Raw genomic sequence first — 23,077 nt, forward strand, 5'->3', positions numbered from 1 at the left:
GGTTTAATTGCTGGTTGGAGAGCTAAGCTCCCACACGCCTCGTGGCCGGGAAACCAAAACCTGGAATGGAAGCGATGTTGTGGCGAATTCAATAAAGACTTTAGAAATGGTCGACATCAAAAAAAAAAACTCTTAAAAAAATCTTAAAAAAAAATAAAGTCCACTTTAACTATAAGGACTCAGATAGGCTGAAAGGAAAGGGATGGAGAAAGATATACCTTGCTAACACTAATCAAAGGAAATCTGGATTACTTATATTAATTTCAGACAAAGTAGACACACAAAAATGGGCAAGGAATAATGTCAGGGATAAAGAAAGACTTTACATAATGATAAAGAACTCAGTTCTCTAAGGAGATGTAACTATACGTGTATGTATACATGGATACACACACACACACACACAATAGTCATAGTGTACTATATATACTTTGTTTTAATATCTTGCCAAAACATTTGCAGTAAAATGTGCTAATATTGATTATTTATTAGCAGTAGAGCATCAGTATCAAAATTTCCAGGAGCTAAGCATAGAGTGAAGAGGAGAATAAATTTATAATGAAGACTGACAAACATCAGATTGAATTTTTATTTTTTACTATCACTTAAACTCCTATATGGAGAAGTAAAAGGGAGATATACTGGATGTGTAGTGACCAATTAAGTGGCTAAAGCCACTTAAACAAGGAATCAAACAAGCCATCAAACGAGGAATACTTCTTTAAAAAAAAAAACAACTACATTTTGTCAATATAAATGGAAAGAAGTGGACAAATAGGTATGTTAACGGGGAAGCAATACAATTGGATAAGAGGTGAGGGAGAGGCAAAGGGAGCTGTTAATGACATTTTTCAGTTTTCTAGTTCAAGCGAATAAATGAATTCTGACAGAATTAGCTGAAATAGGGAACATTAAGAAGGGTAATTTGGGAAAGAAGTGTTGTGTAATGATTTGACATCTGTTTTGAACAAAGTATGTTGAGGTCCTCTGATTCATCCATCCAAAAATTTTGAGTATGCACTTAAATATATAAACCTGAAACTCAGAAGAGAAGTGAAGACTAGAAATGTAGGACTGTGTGTAAACGCCTATAAATTCTCATTTACACCTAAGAAATAGAATCAATCACCTGAGAAAAGATCTATAATTATAAAAGGATTGAGGGATTCTATTACTTGACAGTTGTCTTGAGGAAGAAAAACTGGCAAGAGAGACATAAAAGGATTATCAAGAGGTAAGGGGAAAACCAGGAGCCTATGTTGTCCCTATATACTAGGAAGGAGTATGTTTAAAGAGAAGTAGTCTGCTGTGCTAAATGCTGCTTTGCAGTAAAGCAGGTTGGACAATGAAGTCTACCTATTGGACTTAGTGATATATACATTATTGGTTGCCTTTTTTTCATTGAAGTATAGTTGATACAGTATATCAGTTTAAGGTATACAACATAGTGATTCAGTATTTTTACAGATTATACTCCATTAAATGTTATTATAAAATAATGTCTATAATCCCCTGTGCTGTAAAATACATCCTTATTGATTACCTGTTTTACACAAATTACCTTATATCTCTTAGTCCCATACCCCTGAAGTGCCCCTTCCTCCTCCCCTCTTCCCACTGGTAACCACTAGTTTGTTTTCTATATCTGCAAGCCTGTTTCTGTCTTGCTATATGCATTTGTTTGTATTATGTTTTAGATACCACATATGAATTGTATCATACAGTATTTGTCTTTCTCTGACTTATTTCACTAAGCATAATATTCTCTAGGTCCATCCACATTGCTGCAAATGGCAGAATCTTATTCTTTTTTATGCCTGGGTAATATTCCATTGTGTATATCAATATATACCACATCTTCTCTATCCATTCGTCTGTTGATGAGCAGTTGGGTTGCTTCCACATCACAGCTAGAGTAAATAGTGTTGCTATGAACATTTGGGAGCATTATCTTTTTGAATTAATGTTCTAGCTTTTTTGTGGATATATACCTAGCAGTGGAATTGCTAGATCACATGGTAGTTCTATTTTTAGTTTTTTGAGGAACCTCCAAATAAGTGAATGCTGATATTCACTTATTCCATAGTGGATGCACCAATTTACATTCCCACAAACAGTATACAAGGGATCACTTTTCTCCACATCCTCTCCGACATTTGTTATTTGTAGACTTTTTGATAATAGTCAAAAAGGTGAGGTGTGAGGTGATATCTCATTGTTTTTTGATTTGCATTTCTCTAATAATTAGTGATGGTGAGCATGTTTTTATGTGTCCATTAGCCATCTGTATGTCTTCTTTGGAAAAAATATCTATTTAGGTCTTCTGCACATTTTTTGATTGGGTTCTTTGTGGTTTTTTTAAATTGAGTTGTATGAACTGTTTATACATTTTGAATATTAACCCCTTGTAGGTCATATCATTTGCAAACAATTTCTCCACTTTTTAGATTGTCTTTTTGTTTTTTTGATGTTTCTTTTGCTGGGCAAAAGCTTTTAAGGGTAATTAGGTCTCATTTTGTTGTTGCTATTGTTGTCGGATTTTGTTTTTGTTTTGCTTTTATTTCTTTTGCCTTAGAAGAGAGATCCAAAAAATATTGCTACCATTTATGTCAAATAGTGTTCTGCCTATGTTCTCTTCTAGGAATTTTATGGTTTCAGGTCTTACATTTAGGCCTAAATTTTCAGATGACATGATATTGTATATAGAAAACCCTAAAATCTTGGTCCAAAGACTTTTAGAACTAATAAATGAATTCAGTTAAGTTGCAGGATAAAGGATTAATATGCAGAAATCTGTTGCTTTTCTACATACTAATAATGAACTAACAGAAAGAAAGTTTTTTTTAAAATCCTGTTTAAAATCACATCAAAAGAAATTATTTTTACCTAGCAATAAATTCAACCAGGGAAGTGAAAGACCTGTACTCTGAAAACTATAAAACATTGGTGAAGGAAATTGAAGATGATACAAAGAAATGGAGAGATATCCCATGCTCTTGGACTGCAAGAATTAATATTGTTAAAATGGCCATACTACCCAAAGCAATCTACAGATTGAATGCAATCCCTATCAAAACACCCATCACATTTTTCACAGAACTAGAACAAATAATCCTAAAATTCATATGAAACCACAAAAGACCCGAAATTGCCAAAGAAATCTTGAGAAAAAAGAACAGAGCTGGAGATACCACCCTCTCAGACTTCAAACTATACTACAAAGCTACAGTAATGAAAAAAGCATTGTAGTGGCACAAAAACAGACACATAGGTCAGTGGAACAGAATAGAGAGCACAGAAATAAACCCATGCACATATGGTCAACTAATTCACCACAAAAGAGGCAAGAATACACAATGGAGAAAAGACAGTCTCTTCAATAAGTAGTGCTCTGAAAACTGGACAGTTGTCTTTTCTGAGAGCATTACTTATAAGGCAGAGAAGACCTTTTAAGTAAATAACTGGTCCCTCTGCATGAAGATTCTCTTGTGTCCAGATGAAAGAGGCAATGATCTTTGGACACAAAAATCAGAGACAATTCAGGATACTATATTTATTTCACTTAAAAACAAGCAAATACTACCAAAACATATGAACCATATGACCCAAACAACAAAACTACCTCTTCCAACCCTTCATTTGTTTCACCCTTTTTTTCCCAAGAAAAATTTCCAAAAAGAATGGAACTTAAATGGAACTATAAAAAGGCTTTCAAACTGGGATATTTACCATAAATCATTATCAAATCAAACACACCTTATAGTGTTATCTATTTTCAGAAACTATTTCCAGCAGAATTTATGAGGAATTGGTACAAATTGATGATAAAGTTCTCTTTCAGGGGGTTAGATTGTGTTTTGGATGATACATAAAGGAATAATATCAGTAAAATAGATAAACAATCTGGAATATATTATTTTTTCAGCTGTCCTTGGTGCATCATTTTAGTGGATGATTACAGGCAAATGAATATTATCTTATAATTTTCACATTAGCACCAGAAGCTTTTCTGTTAGCTCCAGATTGCTATGTATTATCTAATGATATTTTACAGAATCTTATCAGTTTGGAGGGAAAGCTCAGGGGATCCTCAGTGATAGCTAGAAGGTTCTTTCTGTTTTTCTTCCTTTTTGAATTTGCATATCTAAAAATTCAGATATTCAAGAGAAATAGCTAATTAGTTGTTATATTTTGGTAATAAGTGGGGAAAAGTAGGCTTAGGATCCTCTTTTGTCTCTCTATATTTGCAATAAGGATTTGTTTTGAATTATTTTCTGCTACCATCCCACCCAAAGAGAAGGCTACATTTTTAAGCCCAGAGTTAACATGTAATTTTGCCCTTGGGAATACCTTTAGCCTAATTATTATAAATTATTCCTCTTTACAATTATCCAGGGCAAAATTTCCACCAAAATTCACAATATTTTCAAGGCTGGAGAAGTCTTAAGCTTTGCATGACATATACTAAATTCAACACTTCTTCAACTCTGTTCAGAACTTGATCTTAGTTTCACTTGCAATTCCTTTTCTTTCTCCTGATATCAAATTAAGTTTTGTTTCTTTGTTCATTTATGTTTTGTTTTCGTACTTTGGTAAATTCTCTCTTAACACCTCTTTCCATTTGAACCTCCACACTACAGGATTAAGATACTCAATTCTTGGGCTTCCCTGGTGGCTCAGTGGTTGATAGTCCGCCTGCCGATGCAGGAGACACGGGGTCGTGCCCCGGTCTGGGAAGATTCCACATGCCTCGGAGCGGCTGGGCTCGTGAGCCATGGCCGCTGAGCCTGCGCGTCCGGAGCCTGTGCTCCGCAATGGGAGAGGCCACAACAGTGAGAGGCCCGCGTACCGCAAAACAAACAAACAAAAAAGATACACAATTCTTTTTTTTAAAGAAGATAGAATTTATTAGAGGAAAGGGTCACTGCCAGAACAGCGGGCCAACTTCCTAGTAGTCTGTGAGAGTCGAGACTGAACATGTGCTATTGGTCAGTTTTTACAGGCAGAAAACAAAGGAATGGTCCAAGGTGAAAATTTCGTTTACTGATTGGTCGAGGCACATATACCTTCCTTCTATAGGGTGGGAGTGAGACAGGGCATATGCCTTTCCTTATTTGGGACAGGTCGCGCTGCCCAGGTGGGCAGCACCCAGGTGGGCTCAGGAATGTCGTAACCATCGCAATGGTGGGGAGGGCGAGTAAGTCTGGTGGGGGGTGTAACGCTGACATTTTTTCAGGCAGGGTCATCCTTTGTCTTTGAAGCACCACTGTCCTTGGAGCACCACATTCCCCCCTCTATTTATAGGGCGAATTCCTTGGCCCTGTTGGATATTCGATTTATATCTACCTAACTGCCTAATACCCTCTCAGACATTCGGGAACCCCTTTTGTGAGAAGGGACGACGGAATTCTCTCTGGATGCTTCCTGCTGAGTGGGGGCGTCTTGGGGCCCTGGGTTCCCGTTGCCTGCTTTCTGTCAGGGTGTATCTAGGGAGGAATGTGGGCCCCATGGAAAGTGATGGCGGCTTGTTCAAGGGTTGTACGAGTGTTGACTGGCTGGTATTTTTGTTGCATCACCATTTAGAAAGAAGTCAGCCTGCTGTTCTGGCAGCGATGCTTCCCTCTAATAAATTCTATATTCTTTACATTCTGCCTTGTGTCTGCAAATTCTTTTCCAACCCAGGTTCAGACCACGATATTTGGTGGCCCGTACGGGGATCTCCAGGGGCATCTCTTTCCCCACCTCCTCTCCTCGTTCCTTGGGACCCTTTGTGAACAGGCAAGCTGCCGTGGAAGCAATGGAGGAACTCTGGCCAGGGCCACACCCTAGTGTGTTCCGAAGGCTCCATGGCTCACATCGCCCGAGTAACTGCCACCCAAAACGAGTGAGGATCCCTCTGTCTTCCTTCCAACTGAGGACTAGGCCGATTGGTATCGTGCGGGCATGGGTCAAGCATTTAAAAGCCATTAGGGCACCTGACGCTTGAGAACTCCTATGAAAGGATAAGGTGGTCACAGAACAGACCAGGCTATTAGAGCATCTGCCCCCAGCAAGACAACTTCTGTGCAACGCGAGGCACATCGTGGATGAAGCAAAACACAAGCCCGCAGTCCCTTGGCCACCGCCTCCTCAGTAGGGTTAGAAGGTGGAATCCTCAGTCCTCTTTTCTGTCACTTCTGCTTCTCTCTCCTCAGCTCGAACTGACTCCAAAGGACCTTGCCACCTCTAGATTGTCCCGAGAGCTCCTTCCCATCCCTGAGAGTCTTCTAACAGTGAATCAGTTCCCGGTTCCAGGGATTCCTCTCTCTGGTCACTGGAGCCCTGGCCGCATGGTTTCTCACTGCTCTGGCCACCTCTCTCAGTTGGATGCAACTGCTGAGTCGGTCGGCATTTTTGTGCCATAGTCGCATGGAGAAGCCACTGAGACAGAGGGATGCCTTTTTGCCCGTCAGTGATTCTCAGTACCCCCATTCTACGGCACCGGGGCTAAGAATGGGTTCAGGTACCTCTATCCCCTTAGACTCACCTTTTGGTTGTATTCTCAGGAATTGGAAGGAATTTGACGCAGACAATCTCAAAGAGAAGAGGCTCATTTTCTTTTGTAACACGGGTTGGCCCCAATACAAGCTGGGGGACCAAGAACAATGGCCTCTTAACGGGATGCTAAGTTATATCCCCATCCTCCAACTTGATCTCTATTATTGGAGGCTGGGAAAGGATTCCGAGGTTCCATACGTCCAGGCCTTCATGGCCCTCAGTCGGAATCCGAGCCTGAGGGACTCCTGTTGCATGTGTCTCTCCATTGCCGATTTAATACCTCGTCCTTCCTCCCTCGTCCTTCTTCAGCTTCACTACCTCGGCCCTCCCCATCTCCCCCTCCACCAGATACCTTGGATGACCCTTCTTGTCCCTGATCTCACCAGCCTCCTCCTCAACCTTCTGCTCCCCTCCCCGCACCTCTGTACCCAGAAGCAGACCTCCCCTCCCCTCCCCCACCTCTGTACCCGGAAGCAGACCTTCCCTCCCCTCCTCACACTCGGTCAGGAGCAGCCCAGCGCTCTGAATCAAGTCCCAATATGCTTCCCCTCCAAGAGGTCGCTAACGGAGACATAGGTACTATCAGAGTTAATGTCCCCTTCCCCATGTCTGATCTCTTTCATATGCAAGGGTAACTGGGCTCCTTTAGCCAGGACCCCTCCATGTTCATCAGGGAATTCCAGGCCCTAACTATAACCATTGACCTAACCTGGCCAAATATTCCTGTGGTCCAACTACCCACTGCATCACGAAGAAAAGACCAGGGTCGGGGCCTTGGCTCAGGCCTGGGCAGATGAGACACATGTCTGAAATATTAATGAGAACCGAGCGGGGGCAGAGGCAGTCCCACTGGCAGACCCAGAATGGAGATACCAGGCAAATGAAAATGGGGCAGCAGGAGGGCTCACTGGGAGAAATTACATGATTACCTGTCTACTACAAGGTATGAAAAAGGCAATCATCAAACCTGTCAATTATAAACAACTCGGAGAAGTCACACAGGAACCCTCTGAGAATCCAGCCCTTTTTCAGGCCTGATTAGCAGGGGCTATGAGGAAATACACCAACCTAGACCCTGAGACCCCTGAAGGTCAGGCTATACTTGCAGTTCACTTTATAAGCCAGGTATCCCTAGACATAAGACAGTAATGACAGAAACTAGAGCAAGGGCCACAGACCCCATTTTCTGTCCTACTTGACACGGCCTTTAAGGTTTTTAACAACAGGGAGGAGGCTTCTAGGAACAGACGAGAACTGAGAGAGGAGGAAAAATTAAAACGGCACGCTCAGTATATGGCTCTTGCCGTTACTCAGTCCCTCCACAGCAGGGACCCACGGGAGCCCCTCTCCCATCTCAGAAACCACCACTGACCTACTATCAGTGCCGTCAGCAGGGGCACCCTGTCAGGAACTGCCGCACCCCACCACCCGATACCCTGTGCCCTTACTGTCACCAAAAGGGCCACTGGAAGAGGAGTTGTCCCTCCCACCCTCAAGCGGGTAGGCCAATTCCACAACCACTCAACCCGGGGTATTTCGGGTCTTGGCCTCCTGAGCTGAGGTCAAGGCCTATTGCCCCTGTCGGTGGTAATTGACCATCAGGAGCAAGAGCCGGATTGTGCTCTAGACCTAAGGCTCCTGGTTGTGCATGACTGAAGGTGCCCGGGGCTCAACCTACAGGCCCCTATCTTCCCCGTAAGACCGGAGGAGCCCCGGGTAACCCTGCATGTGGCAGGAGCTACTATAACCTTTCTAACTGACACAGGGGCTACTTATTCAGTCCTGACCTCCTCCTCTGGTCCTGCTCGCCGTTCCTGGATCCTCCTAACAGGGATGGGAAACAGGCTTAGCAGGACTTTTAAACTCCATTTTCACTGCCCGACAGCTCTCTCCTGAACTCACACAACAGATTGCCAACCTAGCAGCTCAAATTAACATGCTACAAGAGCAAATAAATTCTCTAGCAGGAGTGGTTTTACAAAATAGAAGAGCTCTGGACCTCCTAACAACTAATCAGGGAGGGACTTGTGCAATGTTCAAGGAGAATTGCTGTGTTTTGGTCAACCAATCGGGCACGGTCCAGACCAATTTTTGGGCCATGTATTTTTAACCTCCTTGTTAAGTTTGTCTCTTACAGAATACAACAAATACACCTCCAAATGGTGATGCAACAAGAATACCGGCCAATCAACACTCGTACAACCCTTGAACAAGCCGCCATCACTTTCCATGGGGCCCGCACTCCTCCCTAGATACGCAATTCTTAATGCCTTCTTGTGTTCTATCCCATAGCCCTTTGCTAGACTCACTCTTCAGCAAAAACATCATAGAGGAATTTTGTATCACTAATTATAGTGTTATGCATTCTTGGGTAATTAAAAATGTAAGATAATTAAAGGGTGCAACTTTAGTTCTCATAGTATGATATAACATATATACATACACATACATATATGTGTGTCTGTAGTAAAACATATTTCATAAAGATATTTTATATGTTTTACATACAGGTTTTGGTTAATACAATGTATATTTTGCATGCTTACAGGTTACATGTTGCATAATGTGTTAACTTTACATACACACATATAGAAACACAGAAACACACACTTACACACACACCTTACTCCCACTAATAAATATTTGTCAAGCGCTTATTCAGGTACTGCATAGTTTTCAAGACACTTAGGAATTGTTCTGCATTGTTAGCCCATTAATCAAATAACAGGTCATTTTATTGTCTGAAAAATCCACTTGGTTTTTATCCAATATGCTGTGTCCATATCCAAGCATAAAATTCTCAAAATATGTAGTAATCTAAATTATTTGATTATAAAATAATGAGATATCTTGAACTTTGAGTCATTGATACCAGTCATCTTAAATTATAACAATAGTCAAACTTCAGTTCCACCACAACTATATAACAATAAAATTAAGGTGAATAGACTATTAGCTCATTTCTATAAAAAACTGCAAGGAGAGAATATATTGAATAGGTGAAAATATATAATAAAATGAAAGGACATGGTAATTTTATTTAATTTATTTTGGCCATTTAGAGATAGAATTCCAGAAACTACAGTCTTCTTTATTAACACACTAAGTTTCGTGCCACCTATTTTGGCTTTGTGCCAAAGTAGATGTAACTATATCAGAGAGTACTTCTTACACGTGCTCTTTTACGTTTATATCTGACATATGTTCCCAGTGCCTGAATGCTTTGTGTCTGTGTTCTTTATCTTTCCTAGATGTCTACTCCTACTGTATTTTCTCCAATTTTCTTGTTCTCTTTAGCAATTCCTCAGTTCATTTTATTCTAATGTTTTCAACAGTTTATTATTTTTTACAATTTGCCAGGGGTTGTGATACCATGGAAACAGGACAGGGTTTGGAACCAAGAGGATGTGATTTCAAGAACTTGCTTTAACACTACACACATTTCAGTAAGTCTCTATTTGTGGCCCTCATATTGTCCCTCATTAACAAAATGAAAATAATACTGCTCTTATAGAGCCTTGTTTAGGATAAACAGTGAATAAAAAAGTAAAACTGTTATCTGAAAAAGTATTATGGAATTTAAACCTGCCAGATTTCACATTTCAGACTATTTCAGGGCCATCATTATAGATATTGGGTAATGTAATTCTAATTGTATTAGAGATGTGGAGACTTTGTTCCTAGAGATTCAGTTAATCAAATAGCATATAACAAAGTTCCCTTCTTTAAACTCATATTGAACATATGGATTTTACTCCCATAGTCATGGCTTAAATATGAGTGATTATATCAGCAAGTTGCCAGCTTGTTCTCCCTCCACATTGCTGCCAATATTTTGTTGATGGCACTCGATTCTTCGCAATATTTAAATGCGTTGTAAGCACAGTTGGCATAAAGAATATGAGGAAGGAAGTTTCTTCTATTGGTTGCTATGCGTCATGCATAGTAGCATATCATATTGGACTCTTCAGTGCGGGCATGGTTGGGTATTAGTGTTAACATATACAGACGTGCATGACGAGTATCAATTAGAGTATCAATTCTATGCAGTCATAGAGTTTGTATGCATTTTATGTGAACTAAAGGTCACTTACCTGCTATTTTTTAATCCAAGTCATACATCTATTTTTAAAATTCCTAGTTAATTTAGAAAATGAACACAATCGTCACATACTGTGCTTCTCCAAAACTCACTATATTTTTCAAAATGAGAGATATCTCTCCTGGAAGGGCCCATTATGGTTTTCTTCAAATGAATTTCCGTCTTGACGAACAATCTCATAATGGAGAAAAGTTTGTTTTAAAAATACACAAAATATGTTTCTAATACATGTATCCTGTAAATTTACCACGCTTGACATATAGTATTCTCATTATTTGCACGTTGTAATCAGGATTTAGTTGAATCGACTACTATTTAACAGACTGCACACCACCATTTCATAGTGGCAACACAGCTGGATTCATTTTTCAGGACGAAAGATCACCCACTATAAAGCTGCACTGCTGGTGAGACTGAAAAATACTCAGATGTAAGCTTTAAATTGGCTACAAGAGTGGACATTTCTTTGCAACCCCTGTGTAGTATATTAAGCAGCACTGAAACATTTAATTTTAATTAGAATATTGAATTAGATTCTAAGTCAAATCTAGGACAGAGTTACAAAGAAAACTGTCTCCTTGTAGTTGAGTGTTAAAGTTAGTATACTGCACCCCAAATAGTACCTTTATGGAATTTCAACTAGAAAGTGATGATGGAAAGTGACTAAGAGATACTAAAAATTACCCCATGGGCAGAAAAATACGAAGGATTATAATTCTTCAAAAAGAATATAAATAGGCATTTAGATAATAATTTTCCATTTAAATCCAATTATACAAGAAGTTTTAACCTTGATATTAAAAGTTTTCCTCAATTAACCTAAATAATATAATCTATGGTTAATATCCTTGCAGCCTAAGAGTCTAATTGACTGTATTGCACAGGTCTTACAGTCCTTTTCAAATCCTTTCTCTCCCTCTTCCTACTCCTGCCACTGCTCTGGTCAACCAGCTTCAAAGCAACCCAGCAGTTCTTTGCATTTGGACTAGAGCCATGTAACTTCGGCTTTTTCTTCTTGTGCTTGTTAGAGATAAGGAAATAGGCTACCTGGGGTAACCCATTCAGGACCAACATACGAACAACTTAGAAGTTCACAATCACCTCTGAGGCCTCTTCGACAAATGATGAATGAAGGCCAATGGGTGTATCATTCCGAGATGCTTATTGTTTTACTCAAGTTTCGTGGAATGGAACACTGGTTCCAGAGAAGTTGACAATCACCATAAAGTTTTGTTGATTAAACTGGTTCTCTATCCTTCCTTGTTTTATACCGCCTGTCATATACTACTGCTTCTTGGGATAATTTCCCAAGTAAACAACTCCCATCCAAGCTTGTGTCTTAGAATCAACTCAGAGACCCCAAGATGAAATATATTTCAGAGAATAAGCAAAGATTTAAATGAAATTGTTAAATTTATAATGACCACAATATTTATTGATACTTAGAATTTGTGGTTAAGACCCTTATAAGTCTAGGTGATAAATATATTTTAATATTTCAACTTTAATATTTCTTTCTTTACATTTATCAAATTTATCTGTAAATATTTTTTGCATGTTGGAAATAATCAGTTTATTGCACATTTATCATATTAAGGTTGTTTATGTTCAAGAAAGTCAATGCAAATCAAAAGATATTTGCTAAAATTGAATTTCCACAGAATCAATGCTGTATGCTGCAAAATGCTTCCTTTACTGGATAAGAATGAAAGTAGTGGGGATAGGTATGAACTCTGCCAGATGCATTGTGCTATTTCTGAAGTCATATCCTACCCTTTCTGCTTGAACTGATTGTGATTGCAGTGGTGGTTGCTGATCCTCCTGAAGAGGGCAGTCGAAATTATACTGCCAAACACCTTCTATTCTGGGCCCCATTCGGTTCAGGCAGGCTTTTATGTCACCTAGTACATAAGTCAGAATAGTATCCCCAGGTAAGGAATAAGCTGCCTCTAAAACCCAAAGAGGCCTGTTAGGCACTGTGTTTCCTCCATCATGGTGACAGGTGCAAGATGCAATAGTGTATTTTATTCTTTTGATAGTTTGTCCTGGCATGCCCATAAGGATTCAAGCCCTAAACGTTTTACAGAAATGTCAGGCTCCTGAAACTTTTTATGGTTTGTATCTCACCTTCTGGAGTACATGCATATACCAAGGCCTTAAATGTGATATCCTCCTCTTCCTCCTCTGGTCCAATGAACATGACATCATCAATATAGTGGAACAAGGTGATGTTCTTTGGACTATCCAGAAAGTCCAGACCTCTTTAGACTATTTATAAAACATAGTGGGATAATTTTCACAGCACAGAATAAAAGTACAAATGTATATTGTCCATTTCATGTAAATTTGTACAGTTCTGATAGTGATAGAAAAAATAATTGTGCAATACAATATATATGAAGATTTATCAATTTGCCTTAGTAAAGGTATCCTGGTGGCTACTATTTTGGGTTATTTTTGGTTGAGTTTGTGGTAACCTACTTTGATTCATCAGAATCCTTGTAGTTTTTACAGAGGTGAGATTGGTGAATAAAATTATGACAGTGATCATCACCATGTATCCTTTAGATCTCTAAAACTGGCTAAAGTCTTGGGATATAATATGGTTTTATTTAATCTTTCAGCCAGTGGAGGGTTAAAAAGTGTCAGAGACTTTCACTTGGAAATACAAATATAATGACCCTTTTTCTTGAATTTTATTTTCTTGTGTAAGAACACAACATGAAATCTACTCTCGTAAATCTTTTAAGTGCACAACCCATTGTCGAGTATAGGTATAATGTACAACGGATTTCTAGAGCTTATTCATCGTCCTTAAATGAAACTTTTTGCCTGTTGATTAACAATTCCCCATTTCCCCCTCTCCTCAGACCCTGGCAACCACCGTTCTATTTTATGCTTCTATGAGGTTGACTATTTTAGATACCTCATATAAGTGGAATTATGCAGTGCTTGTCTTTCTGTGACTGATTTATTTCACTTAGAATAATGTCCTCAGGGTTAAACCATGTTGTCTCATATAGCAGAAGTTTCTTCTTTTTAAGGCTGAGTAGTATCCCGCTGTATGTATATACCACATTTTCTTTCTTTTTCTTTTAAATTTTATGATCTATGGTTTATTTACCATTGTTACAGGAGAGGCGTATATTAGTTTGGTTTTGTGATTTTTCATGTTGGTTCTGAAATCAAAGACACTTGGTGAGATTCTTGGCTCTACCATTTATTGTGTGAACTTGGACAAGCTATGAACCTTTCTGAGATCAGTTTCCTCATCTCTAAAATGGTAAGAACAATCACTACCACCCACATTTGCTGTGAAGATTGAAATAATTCACATAAAGCACTTAACACAACAGCTCCAATGGAATAAGTGCTCAATAAAAGGCAGCTTCTAACATTCATACGATCTTCCTCTGAAAAGGGTTTGATGCTTCTCAAAACAGAGTATTTTTCTCTGAAATGGGGCTGTATGGTGAGCCCCTGACACCTCTGTGAGGGTGGATCATCAGTTTCTTAAGTTGTCACTTCCATTGCCTGAAACCAGAGACTGTTATAATGATGGAATTTCTCATTGTGAGCCTTATTTTACCCCCTTTGAAGGGTAAGGAGGGGGCTTCCCTGGTGGCGCAGTGGTTGGGAGTCTGCCTGCCGATGCGGGAGACACGGGTTCGTGCCCTGGTCCGGGAGGATCCCACATGCCACGGAGCGGCTGGGCTCGTGAGCCATGGCCGCTGAGCCTGTGCGTCCAGAGCCTGTGCTCTGCAACGGGAGAGGCCACAACAGTGAGAGGCCCGCGTACCACAAAAAAATAAATAATAATAATAAATCTAGAAAAAGGATAAGGAGGAAGGCTTATTTTGGGTAAAAATGTGAATCATATTTCTGAAGGAAGTGCAATTTGGCTCTATTCCCAATCTCAGATGCCACCTGGCAGAAGCTGATAAATCTTGTGTATCTAGGAACCTGGAATGAGATGATGTTGGTTTAAGTTGAGAAAACAAAACAGAATGAGGTCAAAACAGAAGCAGTGATTTCACATGGTAGGCAGGACCTATGTGGGAATTTTACTCAAACCAGTGGTACAGGCTGAATATGTACATATAAATAAAACTATCTAGGTAAACTCAAAAATTATATATTTTTAAAAATAATTATGTACAAATTTGTATATATTTTTAAAAATAATTATGTACAGATTTGAGTGGGGACATGATCCCAGTCTTTTGACATCATCTTCCAGAATTACCTTTTAGCAACGTGTCCTTAGTTCCTCTGTGAAAGCTTCTTGCCCCAATAAAACCATCCATTCTGTGACAGTGGGAGTGTTCTATACACTTACTGTCCAACTGGTAGCCGCATGGCCACATAGGACTACTGAGCACTTTGAATGTGGCTAGTGCAACTGGCAATTGAAAATCATATTTTCTTTAAATTTCTATTTAAATAGCTGCATCTGGCCAATGGCTATTGTACTGGACAGCACAGTTCTAAATCTCTGGTCTACTCTCCTGTAGCTTTTCTGATGTTTACTATGTTTTCTTTATCCATTCATCTGTCAGTGGACACTTAGGTTGTTTTTACATCTTGTCTACTGTGAATAGTGCTACAATGAACATGAGAGTGCTAATATATCTTTGAGATTCTGTTTTCAGTTCTTTAGGATAAATATCTAGAAGTGGGATTACTGGATCCTATGGTAATTCTATTTGTAAGATTTTGAAGAATCTCTATACTGTTTTACATAGCAATGGCACCATTTTGCCTTCCTACAACATTGTTCAAGGGTTCCAGTACCTCCACATCTAATGCTTGTCTTTTCCTTTTTTGACAATAGCCATCCTGATAGTTGTGAAGATATATCATGTGGTTTAGATTTTCATTTCCCTGATGATTGGTTATGTTGAGTGTTTTTCATATATCTGTTTGTCATTCTATGTCTTCTTTAGAGAAATATCATGCAAAAGATGAAACCGGACTCTCTTCTTACACCATGCACAAAAATCAACTCAAAATGGATTATAGGGTTAAATATAAGCCATGAAACTATAAAACTTTTAGAAAAAGACATAGAGGAAAAGCTTCATGACATTGGTCTTAGCAGTGATTGCCTGGATATGACCACAAAAGCACAGGCAACAACAACAACAAAAAATGAACAAGTACAACACCAAACTAAAAAGTTTCTGCACAGAAAAGAAAATAATCAGCAGGGTAAAAAGGCAACCTGTGAAATTAAAAAAATATATATTTGAAAACATATCTGATAAGAGGTTAATCTCCAAAGTATATATGAACCTCCTACAATGCAATACCAAAAAAAAAAAAAAAAAAACTAATAAGTTGATTGAGAGTGAGCTAAGTAACCAAATGTAATGATTCTTATCCCAGAGGCTAAAGACCCAATATGAGGTTTTTGCTCATTTCCAACCATGTTTATTCTAACTTTATGTTCAGGGAAACATAGAGTGGAAACACTGTAATGGCAGATGCTGGCCATGATTCTTTTTTTTTTTTTTTTTTTGCATCCAACCCTCACCTTATGTTGAGATGTTAATCATACTGATGCCTTGAGTCTTTTGGCATTGATGCTAACTTGGACCCTTGGTCCAGTCCCTTAAATAGTTGGATTGTCCCTTTTCCCTAGTTCCCTGTTACCTAAATAAATGACTATAGATCCTTTAGGAAAAGGACTAGGTGATCATTATCATGTATACTTACTACTTCCTCTTGGAGATGAGGCCTTTTTCAATCTGTTGGTTTCAGGTTTCGAAACTGGTTCAGGCTCGTTAACTGGGCAAGGGATTATACCTTTTTACCTGGGGCACTGCTCTCAGCCTACTAAGCCTTCATCCTTGATTTGTATTGTTGATACAAATTGAGTAATACACTGTGGGTCCATCTGATTTACTTATAGGAATGCTGATTTCTAATTAACATCTCTGTAACCTCTATAAGTACTTAATATCCCTCCTGGGCTTTACCAATTGATCCTCCATTCTTGCCACCAATTATCATAATTAGATTTTCATTGATTCAATTAGTTCAGAGCCACCAACTGACCTTTATAATTTCAGAATCCTATTAGACCCATTATTATCTGTGAGTCTAGTTTTGTAATGGTGTATCCTCCCTCTAGCCATGATCTATAGATGTGAGTCACAGATTGCATGCACATTTTTCTAGTTCCTGGTATGTTTTTGGCTTTAGGTTTTGTAGTTCCTCTGCAGTATAATCCCTTTTGTCCTTATCAGACACAACACATCCTTGCCTAGATTATGTTGTGACTTAATCTTAGTTTTAAGCCCAATATTTAGGAGGGAAGGGGAAGCAGACTTGTTCATTCACATGTCTTGAAGGGAAAAGCCTCAGTAGTGTTTCCAAGAGAGTGGTGAGTACTAGCTCTTAATTTGGAAGGATGGGCCACCTGTGTGTGCTCAGAGCATTCAGAATAATCTGGGTATTCAAAGTTTTCTGAAGGATCAACAAAGTTGTGTCCATCTCACAAATATCAGCATCTCATTCTTTTCCAGGCAGGACCATGAGCTTGGCATAGCAGACCTGCCTTGGTGGAGAATTTAAGTTTCTTTGGCACTTGTATATTCTGAAGATTTTGAATTGGACAGTGTAGTTTATATTTCTTTGTCCCTCAACTGCAGTAAATGGGATCCTACTTGCGAGTTACTGAGAAGGCTCACCAGTTGTCACATTTATCCTTTAATTAGCAATTAAGTATTCTCAGCTTTTCATTGTCATTTTCCAAAGCATTAATCAAGCTCAGCAATATACAACTATTCCAATGCCCTCCTAGTTATTTCTTCTTCCATATTTCCCAAAAGCCTAGGTAATCCCACCTGGTGAGGTATATACTCTTTTACCAATTTACTATTCCAGTTTACCAACAGTGAACATTTTAGTTACCAGCTTGTGCCATGAAATATCTATGTTTTCCCTTAACCAATGATGAGGTCCTCATTGTCAGCCAGGTGTCAGTAATTCTCATCTAATATCCCATCCTTATGCCCTCTTTCTTTGATCTTTCCTGGTACCACATGTCACAGATTTATATACCTGAGGAATAGCCTCTGGGACAGTGTAGTGTTCAGGGTACTTAAGAAGCATCTTTGGGATCAATACTTGTGGAAAGGAAGGGAAGAAAACAAGGTTGTAAAGAGAAAGAAGGTGAGCCAAAATCTAAGGAACAATAAGAGTGTTGACTTACTTCATAGGAAGCTCTGGACTTTCAAAGCTGTTCCTACTTGTGTACTCCCACATTGATCATCATTGAATGTAACCCATCCCAGGAACGAGAGCATGATATTGAATTAAATGGATCTCTATGGCTGAGGCAGTTCCTGAGGAAGTTGACAGAAAGGCTGTGTATTAATAGCAGTCCCAGAAGTTGTGTCAATAACTCCTTCATAAACAGTGTTTATCATATATTTAACAAAAGGTTTCTACTTAGAATATATGAAGCATTTTTAAATAACGAAAGTACAAAAAATGTAACTTAAGCCTAATTTTTAAAATGGGCAAAGACATAAGCAGGCATTTCATGAATGAAGATTTACGGAGGGCCAATAAACCCATGAAACAGTGAACATTATTAGTCTTCAGGAAAATCCAGATTACATCAGCAATGACATAGATACCTACTAGAATGGCTAATATTGAAAAAAAACAACAACAGAAAAACCAAATAACTAACAATATTAATTGTTGCCAAAGATGTAGACCAAATGGAACTATCAAACTTTGCCACTGGGCATATAAAATGGTACAACAATGACAGAAAATTATTTGGAAGTCCCTTAAAAAATCTAAATATTTACCTACTATATTATTCAGCAATTTCACCCTTAAAAAATAAAGTACACACAAAACCTTTTAATGAATATTCATAGTTGGTTTTTTTTTTTTTTTTTTTTTTTTTTTTGCTGTACGCGGGCCTCTCACTGTTGTGGCCTCTCCCGTTGTGGAGCACAGGCTCCGGACACGCAGGCTCAGCAGCCATGGCTCACGGGCGCAGTCGCTCCGCGGCATGTGGGATCTTCCCGGACCGGGGCACGAACCCCTGTCTCCTGCACCAGCAGGCGGACTCTCAACCACTGCGCGACCAGAGAAGCCCATAGTAGTTTTATTTATAATGTCTAGAAACTGAAGAAGAAGCAATATCCAAAAACAGGTGTGTAAGTAAACAAATTGCAGTGTATTAATAGAATTGATTACTATTCAACAATAAAGCAGAGTAGACTACCGATATATGCAAAAACGGAAATCCAACAGTATTTTGTTGTTTGAAAGAAACCAGATATAGAAAAGTATGGATTATAGAATGTCATTTATATGAAATTCAAGAACAGTCAAAACTATAGTCATTGATATCAGATGAGAGATTGCCTGTGGTTGTGGTGGTGGGATACTATGGAAATGAGAATAGTTGGAAAAAGGGATAAGAACTTTCTAAGAAGATGGAATTGTTCTATATTTTGACTGGGGTAGTGCCTACATCAGTGTATATATTTATTAAAGCTACTTAATTGTTTAATTAAGAACAGTATATTTTGCTGCATGAAATTTTACCATAACTAAAAATGTTATTTTGATCACTCTAGCGATACAACCACCTGAAAAAGAAAGTCTCTGTACACAAATAAAAATGTGGCTCTATTGCCAAAGAATGAAAGGCACACAGAGGAGCATGTATTAAGGGAAATAATGCTAGCCTATAAAATATTAGTAATGTAACATAATAAAGGTTTATTTCTCACTCATATAACACCAAAAAAAAAAAAAAAAAAAAAAGCCAGGTGCCTCTACTGAGGATTTCGATTCAACCTCTGCCTTAGGAATCCTGGCTCCATCCATTTCATAATTCTGGCACTCAGATTGTTTCTTTCAGCTGCATGGATGGAAAGGCAGAATCTAACATATGGTCTTAGAGGCTAGTGCTGAAATTTCTAGTATAAATCACTTCTGCAACTTTTATTGTCTAGAATTAATTATATAATATCTAGATTATGTTGATAGATATAGATATATAGATATAGACATTGATAAAGACATAGACAGTCCAGCAAGGAGGCTGAATATATAACTTTTCTGCATAAACAGGGTAGAGAAAAAGAAGAGTTTAGCACTTAGCTCTTCTCAACCAGAGGATAGATATATTATTGCTTTTTTTAAAAATAATAATCATGTCAGAGAGTAATAAAGCACATACGTATTCTCATGGAAACTGAAAGAGGTCCTTCTACAAATGTAAAATTAGTAGCAAATATTTTGATTAATGTAATGGAAGAAAATAAACAAACTTAAAAACCTTGTTTATGAAGAATTGGCAACAAAAATGGCATTTAATCTGAATTTAGAGCAATTAAAAATGTATAATAAATTAAAAAATGATAATGTAACTCAAATTTTTTCAGTCATGAAGAGTCTGTGGGTGGTAATGATTTCATATTGGTATTTGAAATACCAATCCTGAAATAGAAACAGGTGGCCACTGATGTTTTGCTGCCAATTTTCTGATGGCCATCTATTCTATGTCTTAGACACCAAAGTTACCACTGACACTCTGTCATTAATTCTATTTTTTAACTGAATTAAAATTGACATATAATATTAGATTAGTTTCAGGTGTACAGCACAGTGATTCAGCATTTTTATACATTATGAAATGATCATCACAATAAGTCTAATTACCACCTGTTACCATGCAGAGGTATTGCATGGCAATATTATTTTATTGACTATATTCTCTATGCCATACATTATACTCTTGTGACATATTTACCTTGTATCTGGAGGTTTGTCTCTTTTAATCCCCTTAATCTCCTTTGCCCATTCCCCCAACCCTCTCCCTTCTGACAACCACTAGTTTGTATCTATGAGTCTGTTTCTGTTTTGTACTGTTTGTTTGTTTTGTTTTTTTAGATTCCATATATCAGTGAAATTATATAGTATTTGTCTTTCTGTATCTGACTTATTTCACTTATTAGCATAATACACTCTATATCCATCAGTGTTGTTGCAAATGGTTGAGTAATATTCCATTATTACACAAACACACAATTGTAATACATACATATTATATATATATATTGTGTGTGTGTGTGTATACCACATCTTCCTTATCCATTCCTCTATTGATGGACACATAGGTTGCTTCCATATTTTGGCTTTTGTAAATAGTGCTTCAATGAATATAAGGGTACATACATCTTTTTGAATTAATATTTTTATTTCTTTCAAATAAATACACAGAAGTGGAATTACTGGATTGTATGGTAGTTAATTTTTAGGTGTTTGAGGACCCTCCATACTGTTTTCCATAGTGGCTGCACAAATTTATATTTCCACCAACAATGCAGGGGATTCCCTTTTCTTCACATCCTCCTCAACACTTGCTGTTTCTTGTGTTTTTGATAATAGCAGTTCTGACAGGTGTAAGGTGATATCTCATTGTGGTTTTGATTTGCATTTCCCTGATGATCAGTGATGTTGACTGTCCTTTCTATGCCTGTTGTTCAGCCCTATGTCTTTGACTAGAAAAAATGTCTATTTAGGTCCTCTGCCCGTTTTTTAATTGGGTTGTTTGGCTTTCTGACTGAGTTGTTTAGTTCTTTGTATATTTTGTATATCAACCCCTTATCAGACATATCATTTACAAATATATTCTCCCCTTTGGTGTGTTGCATTTTCATTTTGTTGATGGTTTCTTTGGAAGTAAAAAAGATTTTTAGTTTGGTGTGGTACCATTTGTTTATTTTTTCTCTTGCTGCTCTTGCCTCAGGAGACATATCCAAAAGTACATTGCTAAGACTGATGTCAAAGAGTGTACTGCCTCTGTTTCTTCTAGGAGTTTTATGGTTTTAGCTCTTACATTGAAGTCTTTAATCCATTTTGAGTTTTTTTTGTATAAGGCCTAATAAAGTAGTCTAGGTTGACTCCAAAATTCTTAACTAATATGTTGTCTTCTTAATAATTATTACAGGTGCCAATAGAGATAACTATTTGGACTAAAAGGACTCTGTATAAATATTAAAATTAATATTCTGATGTCCAAACTTTGAAGGGTTCTTATAACTTTTTCCCAGAACATACAAACATGTATATGTGTTGTGATTATTAGGCATGCCATAAATAATTTGTTGGTTTTGTTAGTTAAAATATCAAATGCTATAAAACTTATTACTTTAAATAAGCAGATTCAAGTTAACTCACATTTTGTTGTTCTTTTCTGTTAAGCTATCTCAAGTGAGAAATGGTTAAAGTCATTAATGGAGGGAAAAGACAATATGAAAGTATTAAGAATAACTTATATATATCATTACTTTAATGAAAGTTATTTAATTAAAGTAATGATATGATTATGCTTGAATGTATGATTAACATTACATTTTTCATTACAATATCTCATTTAAATCTGAATAACATATTCACTATCTTCTTGCGTGGGATTGTACCAAAGCCTCCCTGTTCTTCACGGGAGTAGTGCCTCATATTCAACTACGAACCTACAGTATGTGATTTTGCTCTTTCCACATTTTATTGCAGTTGTTCATGATTTAGGTATAGTCACATTTGCGATCCTCTGTCATAACTGGGACATCAACTACTAGTGTGAACTTAGCCGTTCACTTATCAATATGGACATATTCCTTTGTGCTGTCCCCTGGTCATCCTGAATTAATTTCACTTATTTAATATTACATTTTCTGGGAAAATGGTTTTAGCTTGGCTCTGTACATTTGTTCTTAAATAGTATAACATGGAGAGACTGGGACATTCCTACAATATAGTTATTTTGTTTTGTTTTATTCAAAATATTAATGGGTATTTTTCATTACTTCACTCATTCAGTCAGGTAATATGAAATCCATTTGCTAATCTAATTTTTCAACTTCCATTTTCTTTCGAATAAAATTCAAAATGAACAATTATAGTTATATATTTTGATCAAATCAAAACTTAATGCTTTTCAAAATTTTTAATTTTGTTGTATTTGTGTTTTAATTTATACATGATCAAAACATAGTTTTCTAATGAAAAGAGACTTAATTTTACTTTATATGAAGAAAAATCTAAAATTGATGCATAGGCTTTCGGTTTAGGGTTGGTACCAGAAAGTGAACAGTCCAGACTTATGTTCTTGGAAATAATCCCAAAGTTACAGGAAAATATAAGACACAAAAATCTTAACTCCATGTTCAGTGACACAAGGAAATATTTAAAATCTAAACCATGACATAGGCTAAAAGCTCACAAAAGGAAGTACAAATCATTGAGCAGGGTTCCTTTGGGAGGAAACTAAGAAAGGTATCAAGGGACAGTGGTATTTTGCTTTAGATTCAGAAATAACCAGAAAAACTATAAATTACACTTGCCAAAGTAGGCAGACACAGTGTGAGACACTAAACCTAGTTTTTCCTTAGGTTG

This window comes from Pseudorca crassidens, chromosome 13 (genome assembly GCF_039906515.1).
Source record: "Pseudorca crassidens isolate mPseCra1 chromosome 13, mPseCra1.hap1, whole genome shotgun sequence".
In the NCBI taxonomy this organism is placed as follows: Eukaryota; Metazoa; Chordata; class Mammalia; order Artiodactyla; family Delphinidae; genus Pseudorca; species Pseudorca crassidens.